Source organism: Paramormyrops kingsleyae, chromosome 24 (genome assembly GCF_048594095.1).
Source record: "Paramormyrops kingsleyae isolate MSU_618 chromosome 24, PKINGS_0.4, whole genome shotgun sequence".
Taxonomy (NCBI): Eukaryota; Metazoa; Chordata; class Actinopteri; order Osteoglossiformes; family Mormyridae; genus Paramormyrops; species Paramormyrops kingsleyae.
The window spans coordinates 26461549-26475122 of record NC_132820.1 but is presented as its reverse complement, the minus strand read 5'-3'; the positions used below and the strand labels follow the sequence as shown (position 1 = coordinate 26475122).

At 46.6% G+C, this 13574-nt stretch overlaps 2 pseudogenes; both read right to left on the bottom strand.

Annotated features, from left to right (window-relative positions):
* Nucleotides 1-10264: 10264 nt before the first annotated feature.
* On the bottom strand, nucleotides 10265-10395 carry LOC140582597 (U5 spliceosomal RNA; annotated as a pseudogene).
* Nucleotides 10396-10816: 421 nt separating this feature from the next.
* Nucleotides 10817-10945, bottom strand: LOC140582575 (U2 spliceosomal RNA; annotated as a pseudogene).
* Between the last annotated feature and the right edge of the window lie 2629 nt (nucleotides 10946-13574).

Sequence of the window (13574 nt, the reverse complement as noted above, 5' to 3'; positions counted from 1 at the left end):
AAGACAATATCACTTATAGATAAGTTCTCATCTATATCAGACTACTCCGTCAACTGGAGCAAATCAACAGTTTTGCCTTTGAATTGTAGTTTCCAAAACACAACTACTACTCCTTTACAGTCAGGTAACCTTAGATACTTAGGCATAAATTTTTCCACCAGACTCTCAGATCTAGTACAGATGAATCATATTCCTTTGTAAAAAAAAAGTGGAAGAGGATCTTGTGCAGTGGAAATCTCTACCTTTATCACTCATTGGAAGAGTTGCCACCATTAAAATGACGGTCCTACCTAAAATCAATTACTTGTTCTCAATGATCAATAATAAACCCTCTATGGCTTGGTTTAAATCACTAGACTCAAGCATCTTGTCATTTTTATTGAAGAACAAACCATCACGAATTAGCTAGAATACTCTGCAAAAAGCCAAAGGTAATGGTGGTCTAGAACTACTGTACCAAGTTTCTATCACTACTTCTTAGCCAACAGACTGCAGTATATAACAAATTGGATCAAATCAAGCCCGGTAGATAGTCCATGGCTGGACTTAGAACAAGCAATCTGCGGAGAAGTAAAATTGTCTGATCTGCCTTTTATAAGTGTTTTAAGAGCCTTAGTATTAACACCTCATTAACAGCCTGGTGGGATTTTTTTTTAAATAACTAGGTCTCCACTTATCCCCTGCAAATTAACACCCATTTGGAACAATCCAGATATTTGCCGAAAAAAGATAAAATTGAGCTTTCCCTTATGGCATGATAAAGGGATTAGAAATCTTGAACATGTTATGCAAAACGGGAAATTGATTTCATTCGACGAACTAGTCTCAAAATACGGAATTAGCAACAGTAAATTTCTTGAGTACCAGCAATTCAGGCAAGGTTCAATCTTAATCAGTTTAACTTAGAAATACCTCCATGGGTGCTAGAATTTTTAAATCTTTCTAGCCCCAAATTATTGCAAAAAATGTATAAGTTATTGTCAAAAATGGATGACTCAATTTCCCTCCCGACCTCAAAATGGGAGCAAGATCTATCCATCGATCCAGATCAAAACTTTTGGAAAGAAATATGTTTAAACACCTTCAAAATGACTAAAAACCCCAACTTACAGCTTATACCATACAAAACTCTGCATAGAGCTCATTATACAGGACAAAGGATGTTCCAAATGGGCCTTATACACTCAAACCTATGCACCCACTGCTCAGGTAACTTTGTGGAGAACTACATGCATGCCATATGGTCCTGCACACCGGTGCAGAAGTTCTGGCAAAGGATATGTGAAGATCTATGAATTTGGTTTAATTGCTATATCCCAACCTCACCTACATTGTGCATTTTAGGTGATGCAAGTGTATTAGATATGGGCGGCTAGTGGCTTCTTGGAGCTGGGGGGGCTGTGGCTGCCATCCTGTGATGTCTGGGTGTCTGCCCTGGCTGGTGGTGTGGGGGGGGGCTTGGGCGGGTGCTGCCTGGCAGTCATGGGGCGTGGGGTCTGGGGTACCGGTGGTGACGGGGGCTGGCCCTGGGATGGGTGGTTGGCCTCTTCGGTGCGGGCTTGGGTGGGGGGTCTGGTGCCCGGGGCCTGGCCGTTTCCTCGGTGGGTGCCTTCCTGCGCGGGGGTGGCCTGTGCTCCCTCCGGGGCACTGCCGGGGGGGGGGGTGGGTCAGTCCGTGTCAGGAGGTCCAGCCTGTGCTGTGTGGGGGGTGGCATGTCTCGAGCCCGGGCTGGTCTGCCACTATTTGTCGTCGAATGAGTGGGTGACTGAGTACGGGCTGCCCTTCGGGGTGGGGGGGGCTAGCTCTTGGCGTCGGCACTGCTCCGGGATGTTGTCGCCGGGGGCCTCGGGTCCGCTCCTTCCCATGTAGCGGTGGGGGGCTGGGGTGCCTACTGAGCCAGCTGGCTCTCTTCTGCCGGGGGGTAGTAATCTCCCCCCTGCTATTATGAATCCCAGCCCCTCTCCTCCTTCACTCACACAACATGCCACGCACACATGTAGGATCTCGGGGTGGGAATGTGCCGCGCACGCACTGATGGGGCCATTCACATGGCCTTACTCGCTGTGCGGCGCGGCCCTCTGCCTCCCCTTGTTTTAATTGCACTTTAGTCATCACATATCAGTATACACACAGGGCCTTGGGGGGTGGGGGCACTACTCAGAGGTTGGTAGGTGGGGCCGCTGAGGTGGCCTCACTCACCTCTTCACTGCTGCCCGCCCCTCAATTTTACTCACACCATATACATTGAGGGTCTTGGGGGGGTGATGGGGAGGAGAGCTGTTTGCAAGCAGCGCTCCTCCTCGCTTCCCCCGTCAATTTTAAATCCATCTTAAGTTTCTCAACAGTCATACTCATCCCTTACATCACATACACTCACATGCACCAACACATGCATCCAACACTCCACCTCTCACACAGGTGCGTGGGGGAGGAGAGTGGGCGGGTCTTCCTACACCCCTGCTCCCTGCCCGCGATGGTGGGGGGGCACTCGGGTAGTCGTCCGGCTGGCGGCGCCCTGGGGTTGCGGTTGGCGCTGGGGGTGGCGTCCGTTCCCCCGCATGGTGGAGGTTGGTCCGGAGTGGATGGGCTTATGTCTTTTTGTCTCTGTGTATGTGTCTGTGTATGTTGTGTGAGTGGGTGTATGGTCTATGTGTATGGCTGAGAGGTGTGTCTGTGTGGGCCTGGGTCCGGGGCTAGCTGCTCCTTCCTGGGCGCGGCTGCCTCCTTGGCATGGTTGCTGGCCCTCCTCCCCGGGTGGTGGCCTGGGGGGGGGCTCGGGCCTCTCTGGCGTGGGTGGGGCTCTCTGCCGGGGGCCGGCCGTCTCCCGGCCGCTTGGGGTCCTGGCCCGTGCAGGAGCGGCCGTCACCCTCGCGGGGTTGCCTCTGGTTCTCGTGCCCTTTTGGCTGCGGGGGCTGCGCCTGGGACCTCCCTCCTCCTCCTGCTGGGGTGGGGACGCGGCTGTCGTGGGAACGTGGGGCCTTGGCTCTTCCGTGGAGCTGTGTGACGGTGTGCAGTCGTAGGTCAGCAGAGTAAAGAGGAGGGGGCTCAACACACATCCCTGAGGGGCCCCCATGTTAAGAATGATGGTGCTGGATGTTACTGCCGACCCGTACTGCTTGTGGTCTTCCGGTAAGGAAATCCAGCAACCGGTTTCACAGTGAGGTGTTGAGCCCCAGCTGGACCAGTTTTTGAGTGAGCTGTTGGGGGATTATAGTGTTAAATGCTGAACTGAAGTCTATGAACAGCATTCGGACATATGAGTCTTTTTTATCCAGATATGTGAGTGCTGAATGGAGTGCAGTGAGGATGGCGTCATCGTCGAGTGGTTGGGCCGATACGCAAACTGGAAGGGGTCCAAGGAGGGGGGCAGGACAGACTTAATGTGCTGCACGACTAGTCGTTCAAAGCACTTCATTAAGATGGGAGTAAGTGCAACAGGGCGGTAGTCGTTAAAGCAGGAGGGAGATGACTTTTTTGGGACTGGAATAATGGTGGTGGTTTTGAAACAAATGGGGACGATAGCCTGGTTGAGTGAGATGTTAAAGATGTCTGTAAAGACATCAGTGAGTTCCACTGCACAGTCTCTCAATACGCGACCAGGAATGTTGTCAGGACCCGGAGCTTTGCGTACGTTGACCCTGCTGAGGGATCTCCTCACACTGTCTGGGGACAGTCATCACCTGGTCACCAGGAGAGGGAGGGGTCTTCTGTGCACTGGTGCTATTCAGCAGGGAGATGGTGCTATCACAGGTCTGTGGTGGGGGCTTGTAATCTGTGATGGCCATAGGCTCCATGTGTCTCTGCTGTCTTTGAAGCGATGGGATATTCCTCTGGAGTACTGTCTCTTAGCCTCTCTGATGCCACGGGACAGGTTGGCCCTAGCTGTCTTCAGGTTTGCCTCATCTCCAGCTCTGAAGGCGACGTTCCGAGCTTTCAGCAGCCTGTAGACCTCCCCTGTCATCCATGGCTTTTGGTTGGCACGGACAGTGATGGTTTTGGTAACTGTTACATCCTCAGTGCATTTGTTAATGTAGGCTGTAACAGTCTGTGAGTACTCCTGGAGGTCAGTGGTGTTGTCGTATGTGGCAGCCTGCTTAAACATACTCCAGTCTGTGGTGTTAAAGCAGTCCTGTAAAGCCTCTGAAGACCCTTCCGGCCACACTTGTATCTGCTTCCGAACCGGTTTGGTGACTTTAATGAGCGGTCTGTAAGCAGGCATTAGCATGACAGTAATGTGGTTTGAGGCACCGAGCTGGGGGAGGGGGAAAGCCTTGTAAGCTCCTCTTTGGGTGGTGTAAACAAGGTCCAGTGTGTTATTTCCCCGTGTAGGAAAGTCTATGTGTTGCTGTATTTTGGGAAACACACTCTTTAAGTCTGCATGATTGAAATCCCCAGCCAAGATGATAAAAGCATCTGGGTGGGCTGTCTGCTGCTCACTGATACATGCTGGTACAGTTCATTCAGTGCCTCCCTCCTGTTGCTGCCATTGGAGGTGGGAGGGATATACCCAGCAAACAACAGTATAGCTGTATATTCCCTCGGTAGATAGAACGGCCGGCACTTAATAACCATAAACTCCAACACTGGTGAACAGTATTTGCAGACCGCAACAGCATCGCAGCACCAGGCGTTGAGCCATGTTTCCAAGAACACAAAAACACAACAGTCCTTTACATTCCTCTGAGATGAACATAGTAGTCGGATGTCGGCCAGTTTCTTATCCAATGAGCGTACGTTGGCCAGACCGATGGAGGGGATAGCGGCTTTGTGTGGGCAAGCCACCAGCCTAGCTCGGATACCTCCGCTCTTACCCCTCTTCTGCTTCCTCTCACGCCGCTTGAGGCACCTCCATTTTGGGCGAGGTGCAGGAGTGGGGGTCGGTGATTGAGTAGGCCTGCGGAGCAGACCCAGATCATTCAGCTCTTCGGCATCCACAGAGTCTAACTTAAAAAGTTTGTTTCTGCCGATGTTGAGCAAAAATGTTCGCCTATATACGGGCTTAAGAACAGATAAACGCGACAAAGACGTACAAAAACACTGCAACTTCCAGGACGAAAAACACGAAAACACTGTTTAGTCGGGAGAGAGAGAAGCCGCTGTTGCAGCAGAGGCAGGGTCCGAGTGGGCGGCAGTTTGGAAAAAGATTGCTGCCCTCGAAGACGAGGTGGGCCGTTTAAGGTCTGAGATCTCCGTGCTTGCTGGTGCCCTGACTGATCCACATATATCCCGGAGCAGTTCGCAGACCACTGGGACTCCTTTTGTAGTCCCCACTTCAGCTCCAAGCTGTTTCCCGCCCCCTCCTCCTCCTCCTCCGCCTGCTAATATCCAGGGCCCGAAGCAGAAGAGGAGTCATCCTCAGGGAAGTGGCGCAGGACCCACCAATGGCCCCAACATGGTGGATGTTCTGGCGGAGCTGCCGCACATTAAACTGCGCCCAGTGCTGAGGTTGCCAGGTGGGACGCCAGTGACCAGGAGGGGACTGACGCAGGGGACGCCCATGCCCTCAGAGGACTTTGCTGCCATTTTAGCAGAGGCTCTGAAGAAAAAGTTCAAGCATCAGAACCACTCTGATGAGTAGGAGCAGCAGTCCTCTGAGGCCTTTAAACCTTTTTTACTTAAATTTTTTATACTTATAACATTTTTATACTTATATCATTTTTATACTTAAGATTTTTATACTTATATACTTTATATACTTAAACTTTATATACTTATACTTTGTTTACTGATTCTATATACTTATTAATAAATAATATATTTATATCACTATTATTTTTAAAAGAGTTGCTGATTTTGTAATACTGCTGCAGCATTCTCCACATGCTAATCACTGCCCCACATCGAATTGGCACTTTGATCAGCCACGAATCACTTCACTACCCCCTGTTGAATGTTGCATCGTATGTTGTTAGATATCTCGTAGTAGTAAGTACTTCATTATTAGGCTGCACAATATTGGAAAAGATCTATTTCTGCAATGAGTATTGCAGTATTTATTTAAATTTAAGCTGCAGCATGTGCACGTGCCGCCATTTTGGGAGAGAAAAAAAAAAATAAAATTTAAATTCGAGTTCTGAGGTACCACTGTATCCTGTAAACTTTAGAACGTGAAACGGTCGGCTAAGTTGACCTCGAATGGTTCTGCGTGCTCATTGGTTGTTGCTACGTATATCTGGAAGCAGAAGCTGTAATTTTTATTTCTCTCGGTCTTGATTTGGGTGATCTTCATTTACTGTTTGTGTTCCATTGCTTTAAATAATGTCTGTAATGGCTCCTTTCAGTCACTTGCGTGGTTTTCTACACACCTGTCTGGGATGCTTTAAGCGTTCCAGCTTTCGTGTGCGCAAGCCCACTGCACCATCCTCGACTGTTGCAACGGGGGTTGCTATAAATGGCAACGCCCCTGCAAAGGTCGGGAGTGGCATCCACCTCCCCAGTGGACACGGGGATCTCCAGCATGCTGCTGTTGCAGCAGAGGCAGGGTCCGAGTGGGCGGCAGTTTGGAAAAAGATTGCTGCCCTCGAAGACGAGGTGGGCCGTTTAAGGTCTGAGATCTCCGTGCTTGCTGGTGCCCTGACTGATCCACATATATCCCGGAGCAGTTCGCAGACCACTGGGACTCCTTTTGTAGTCCCCACTTCAGCTCCAAGCTGTTTCCCGCCCCCTCCTCCTCCTCCTCCGCCTGCTAATATCCAGGGCCCGAAGCAGAAGAGGAGTCATCCTCAGGGAAGTGGCACAGGACCCACCAATGGCCCCAACATGGTGGATGTTCTGGCGGAGCTGCCGCACATTAAACTGCGCCCAGTGCTGAGGTCGCCAGGTGGGACGCCAGTGACCAGGAGGGGACTGACGCAGGGGACGCCCATGCCCTCAGAGGACTTTGCTGCCATTTTAGCAGAGGCTCTGAAGAAAAAGTTCAAGCATCAGAACCACTCTGATGAGTAGGAGCAGCAGTCCTCTGAGGCCTTTAAACCATTTTTACTTAAACTTTTTTTACTTAAATTTTTTATACTTATAACATTTTTATACTTATATCATTTTTATACTTAAGATTTTTATACTTATATACTTTATATACTTAAACTTTATATACTTATACTTTGTGTACTGATTATATATACTTATTAATAAATAATATATTTATAGCACTATTATTTTTAAAAGAGTTGCTGATTTTGTAATACTGCTGCAGCATTCTCCACATGCTAATCACTGCCCCACATCGAATTGGCACTTTGATCAGCCACGAATCACTTCACTACCCCCTGTTGAATGTTGCATCGTATGTTGATAGATATCTCGTAGTAGTAAGTACTTCATTATTAGGCTGCACAATATTGGAAAAGATCTATTTCTGCAATGAGTATTGCAGTATTTATTTAAATTTAAGCCGCAGCGTGTGCACGCGCCGCCATTTTGGGAGAGAAAAAAAAATTAAAAATTTAAATTCGAGTTCTGAGGTACCACTGTATCCTGTAAATTTTAGAACGTGAAACGGTCGGCTAAGTTGACCTCGAATGGTTCTGCGTGCTCATTGGTTGTTGCTACGTATATCTGGAAGCAGAAGCTGTAATTTTTATTTCTCTCGGTCTTGATTTGGGTGATCTTCATTTACTGTTTGTGTTCCATTGCTTTAAATAATGTCTGCAATGGCTCCTTTCAGTCACTTGCGTGGTTTTCTACACACCTGTCTGGGATGCTTTAAGCGTTCCAGCTTTCGTGTGCGCAAGCCCACTGCACCATCCTCGACTGTTGCAACGGGGGTTGCTATAAATGGCAACGCCCCTGCAAAGGTCGGGAGTGGCATCCACCTCCCCAGTGGACACGGGGATCTCCAGCATGCTGCTGTTGCAGCAGAGGCAGGGTCCGAGTGGGCGGCAGTTTGGAAAAAGATTGCTGCCCTCGAAGACGAGGTGGGCCGTTTAAGGTCTGAGATCTCCGTGCTTGCTGGTGCCCTGACTGATCCACATATATCCCGGAGCAGTTCGGAGACCACTGGGACTCCTTTTGTAGTCCCCACTTCAGCTCCAAGCTGTTTCCCGCCCCCTCCTCCTCCTCCTCCGCCTGCTAATATCCAGGGCCCGAAGCAGAAGAGGAGTCATCCTCAGGGAAGTGGCACAGGACCCACCAATGGCCCCAACATGGTGGATGTTCTGGCGGAGCTGCCGCACATTAAACTGCGCCCAGTGCTGAGGTTGCCAGGTGGGACGCCAGTGACCAGGAGGGGACTGACGCAGGGGACGCCCATGCCCTCAGAGGACTTTGCTGCCATTTTAGCAGAGGCTCTGAAGAAAAAGTTCAAGCATCAGAACCACTCTGATGAGTAGGAGCAGCAGTCCTCTGAGGCCTTTAAACCTTTTTTACTTAAATTTTTTTTACTTAAATTTTTTATACTTATAACATTTTTATACTTATAACATTTTTATACTTATATCATTTTTATACTTAAGATTTTTATACTTATATACTTTATATACTTAAACTTTATATACTTATACTTTGTGTACTGATTCTATATACTTATTAATAAATAATATATTTATATCACTATTATTTTTAAAAGAGTTGCTGATTTTGTAATACTGCTGCAGCATTCTCCACATGCTAATCACTGCCCCACATCGAATTGGCACTTTGATCAGCCACGAATCACTTCACTACCCCCTGTTGAATGTTGCATCGTATGTTGTTAGATATCTCGTAGTAGTAAGTACTTCATTATTAGGCTGCACAATATTGGAAAAGATCTATTTCTGCAATGAGTATTGCAGTATTTATTTAAATTTAAGCCGCAGCGTGTGCACGCGCCGCCATTTTGGGAGAGAAAAAAAAATTAAAAATTTAAATTCGAGTTCTGAGGTACCACTGTATCCTGTAAACTTTAGAACGTGAAACGGTCGGCTAAGTTGACCTCGAATGGTTCTGCGTGCTCATTGGTTGTTGCTACGTATATCTGGAAGCAGAAGCTGTAATTTTTATTTCTCTCGGTCTTGATTTGGGTGATCTTCATTTACTGTTTGTGTTCCATTGCTGTAAATAATGTCTGCAATGGCTCCTTTCAGTCACTTGCGTGGTTTTCTACACACCTGTCTGGGATGCTTTAAGCGTTCCAGCTTTCGTGTGCGCAAGCCCACTGCACCATCCTCGACTGTTGCAACGGGGGTTGCTATAAATGGCAACGCCCCTGCAAAGGTCGGGAGTGGCATCCACCTCCCCAGTGGACACGGGGATCTCCAGCATGCTGCTGTTGCAGCAGAGGCAGGGTCCGAGTGGGCGGCAGTTTGGAAAAAGATTGCTGCCCTCGAAGACGAGGTGGGCCGTTTAAGGTCTGAGATCTCCATGCTTGCTGGTGCCCTGACTTACCCACATATATCACGGAGCAGTTCGCAGACCACTGGGACTCCTTTTGTAGTCCCCACTTCAGCTCCAAGCTGTTTCCCGCCCCCTCCTCCTCCTCCACCTGCTAGTATCCAGGGCCCCAAGCAGAGTCATCGTCAGGGAAGTGGCGCAGGAACCACCAAAGGCCCCAACATGGTGGATGTCCTGGCGGAGCTGCCCCGTGTTAAACTGCGCCTGGTGCTGAGGTCGCCAGGTGGGACGCCAGTGCCAAGGAGGGGACTGACACAGGGGACGCCCATGGCCTCAGACGACATTACCTCCATCTTATCAGAGGCTCTGAAAAAGAAGTTCAGGCACCAGAACCACTCTGATGAGTAGGAGAAGCGGTCCTCTGAGCCCTTAAACTTTTTATACTCATATCATTTTTATACTTGATTTTTATACTTATATACTTTATATACTTAAACTTTATATACTTATACTTTATGTACTTACATGCTTTATATGCTTATATTTATATACTTATACTTTGTGTACTGATTCTATATACTTATGAATAAATAATATATTTATATCACTATTATTTTTAAAAGATTTGCTGATTTTGTAATACTGCTGCAGCATTCTCCACATACTAATCACGGCCCCACATCGAATTGGCACTTTGCTCTGCCACATATCACTTCACTACCCCCTGTTGAATGTTGCATCGTATGTTGTTAGATATCTCGTAGTAGTAAGTACTTCATTATTAGGCTGCACAATATTGGAAAAGATGTATTTCTGCAATGAGTATTGCAGTATTTATTTAAATTTAAAATGCTTAAAACAAACCAATTTCTCACAAACACATCTATTCATGAGTGATTTAAATGGCAAGGATGAAAATGATTAGGATTAGCTCTTATGATTAGCTCTTATGATTAGCTCTTGCCAAAATAGGGCTTGTAAACTTTTGTGCTAGTCAGAATTAACCCAAACAACTATGACTATACCCCACGGAAATCTTTAGTAAAAAGCGAAAGATTTATACGGGATGAAGAGAGACCCGAGTCGATATGGGGCTGCCGCTTACCGGGTCGCCGTTAGCTGGGTCTCCGTGCCCCCCCCGCTCAGAGTAGAATGCCCAGGGGTGTCGCAGCCGCCAGTGTCGGGGCCCCGACTCCTCCCTGTCCTCCTGTCCTCTCAAGAAACAGCAATCATTTAAATAAACATGAGGGAAAATTCCAAAAGGCAAAGATGATGTCATGCCTTACCTCAGCACAGCTGCCCACCGCACAAACAGCGTGTCACCTTACTTTAAAAAATAAAAATAAAAAAAAAAGAAAACCGGCAGGAAACGAGGGCCACGCACGGATAGGGCCCTTCCCTCACAGCACATGCGGCTAATTAGCTGGCCATCCAGAGGCACTCAGTCTATTAGTCACCCACTCAGTCAGTCAGTCAGTCAGTTCTGCCTTTCAACAACAGGGGGCAGTAGAGGTGCAGCGTTCCTGGAAGCACTGCAATACCGGGTCAATGCCTGGAGCAGACGGGGCAAGCCCCACTTCCGGCTCCCTGTTCCAAAAATCTGTTTAATATGTGGTCCCCTCCATGGGGGACGTATCAAAATAACCTTTTCATACCAAAACACAATGTAAATCAGCTCAAATACATGAATAATAAATATTATGCTTGTACTACTTACATTAACACATAATCACAATCTATAAAGCTGAAACATTCCCACACTATGCAAATCATGCCAACACAGTACAATAAGACTTTCAAAGATAATATTAAACAAACAGAACTACCTGCAGAACTATTACCAATAAAACAGGAAAAGGGCAATAAGACCAGCAAATACAATTATACACCATTTAAACCTAATTACAATTATATGGTCAATAAAACAATTAAAATGTCACCTTATATGCATGCTATTAAAAAGTTAAGACCTCTAACCCTCTGGAGTCGACGGCATCGTCGGCAATGCCGCGATCTTTCTTGTGTATTTCAGTTCATAACTCGCTGAAATCTTATTATAGAAACATGAAAAAAATGCTGACTAAATCTGTAATCTGCATTCTTTTCAAAATGTCCATTGTTGGAAGTATTAAACTTTTTAAAATTAGGTTAAATTGGCAAAAAAGTAAACCATGTCACCTTACTTTGTTTTATCTGCATTGGGGGTGTGTAGTACCGCTCTCACCCGAAGATCGCTATTCACATTCTAAATAGCTGCATTAGCGCGTATTCTGATTGCATTCGCATGGTAATTTGATGAACAACGCAACGGTGAAACGCGATCCAGATACGTCCCCATCAGCGCCATAAAAGGGGGAGGGAAGTGGCCAGGTGACAATGGCTCATTCATTCACATGAAAGTTGCTACATATTCAATGAAAGGAGCCAGAAATAGTTACATGAGTTAGGTTTTTCTTGTTTATTTATCCAAATAAATATTGCAACTACGCCAGTTAGTCATCTTCATGTAGCCAAGACTTTGGTGATCAGATATCTGGGATCAAAACAAACTGCCAGCATTGCTTACAATGTAGTTTTATAATGTTTCTGCAAGTGTTCCAAACTGCATTTTGCAATGTCTATACTTTGAATATCAAATTACAAACTTCACATAAATCTAACATATTTACAAAGTACACTAAGATTAAGATGAGTTTGTTGCCAAACCAAATATATAAGAAATAATTTATTTGCCAGGAATTAAGTTTTTGATATTGAATGAAATGTGTGAGCATGCCCCAGTTAGTGAAAGTGTGTTTCCTACCCCTAGACTCCAGAGGGTTAAAAAGGAACACATCCGCAGACTTCCAAGCTCTGCACAAGAGTTGGGCTAAAACGGCATCATACACCTTCCCAAAACACATAAAATCAGTAACCTTGGGAATAAAATAGGTTAATCGCACAATAAACAGCACAACAGATCAAAATGTTAATAAATATTAATAAAGTTAACATTGATGAATAAGTGCTAACAGTGATCAACCAAAACAGTGCTCAGTAAAATCTTTACATGTCAATAAATAAAATCCATACCAAATAAAACACACGCACAGAAAAACAAAACACACTTACCTAAAACCCGACGTGTCCTCTGTGTGCTTCAGGAAAATGCATCATGTCAACCCTGTAGGATGGAGTGTCACCACCTAGACGTACCGGGGCAGCTTTCGCCTAGGATCAAGGCAGTTGGATGGATGTCAACTTACCTCTGGGGGTAGGTCGTTTAAGTAGATGGCAGCTTCCTTCTGGGGCCTGGGGGTTTGGGTGAATGTCAGCTTACTTCTGTGATCAGGGTGTTTGGGTGGAAGCGAGCTTACCTCTGGGGTCAGGGGATTGAGTTGAAAGCAGCTTGCCTCTGGGGTTGGAACATTTGGGTGGATGTGAGCTTACATGAGGGGCCTGCATTTTTGGATGGACAGCAGCTTGCCACTGGGGTTAGGGCATTTTGGTGGATGTGAGCTTACCTCAGGGGCCTGCGTGTTTGGGTAGACTGCAGCTTGCCTCTGGGATCAGCATGGTTGGGTGAATGGCTGATTACTGGGAACAATGTGTTTAAGTGGATGGCAGCCTACATCTGGGATCAGGGTGTTTGGGCGGACAGCGGCTTGCCTGTCTGATCAGGGTGCTTGGATGAACAGCAGCTTACCTCTGTGGTTGGGCCGGTTGCGTGTTTGGGAGCTTACCTCTAGGGCCAGGGCGCTTGGTGGACGGCAGCTTACCTCTGGGATCAAGGCGTCTGAGTGGATGAAAGCTTACCTCTATTATCAGGGTGTTTGGGTTTATGTCATCTTAACTCTGGGGTCAAGGCGCTTGGTTGGATGCAGTTGGTTGGATTGGAGCTTTACCTCTGGAATTAGGGCATTTGAGTAGATGACAGCTTAACTCTGTGATCATTGTGTTTGGGTACATGTCAGCTTACCTCTGGGGTCAGAGCGTTTGTGTGTAGGGCAGCTTATCACAGCTAACTATCGATTAGTTTAACTGAATTTATCCAAAAATTATTATTATTTCTATACCTGACAGACAAAATATTGTGACTTACATATAATGTGACATGTTGTTAATGCAACCAGTAATCAGAAGACAGTGTGACACGTGCTGCACACCAGGGCAATTTCAGAATCACTAATCAGATCTGCAGTTAACACCAAGTTATGGTAAACCAAGTGACGCCTATATAATATACATGTATGGAAATCACACAATCCGAAAAATAGTTTCCCGAA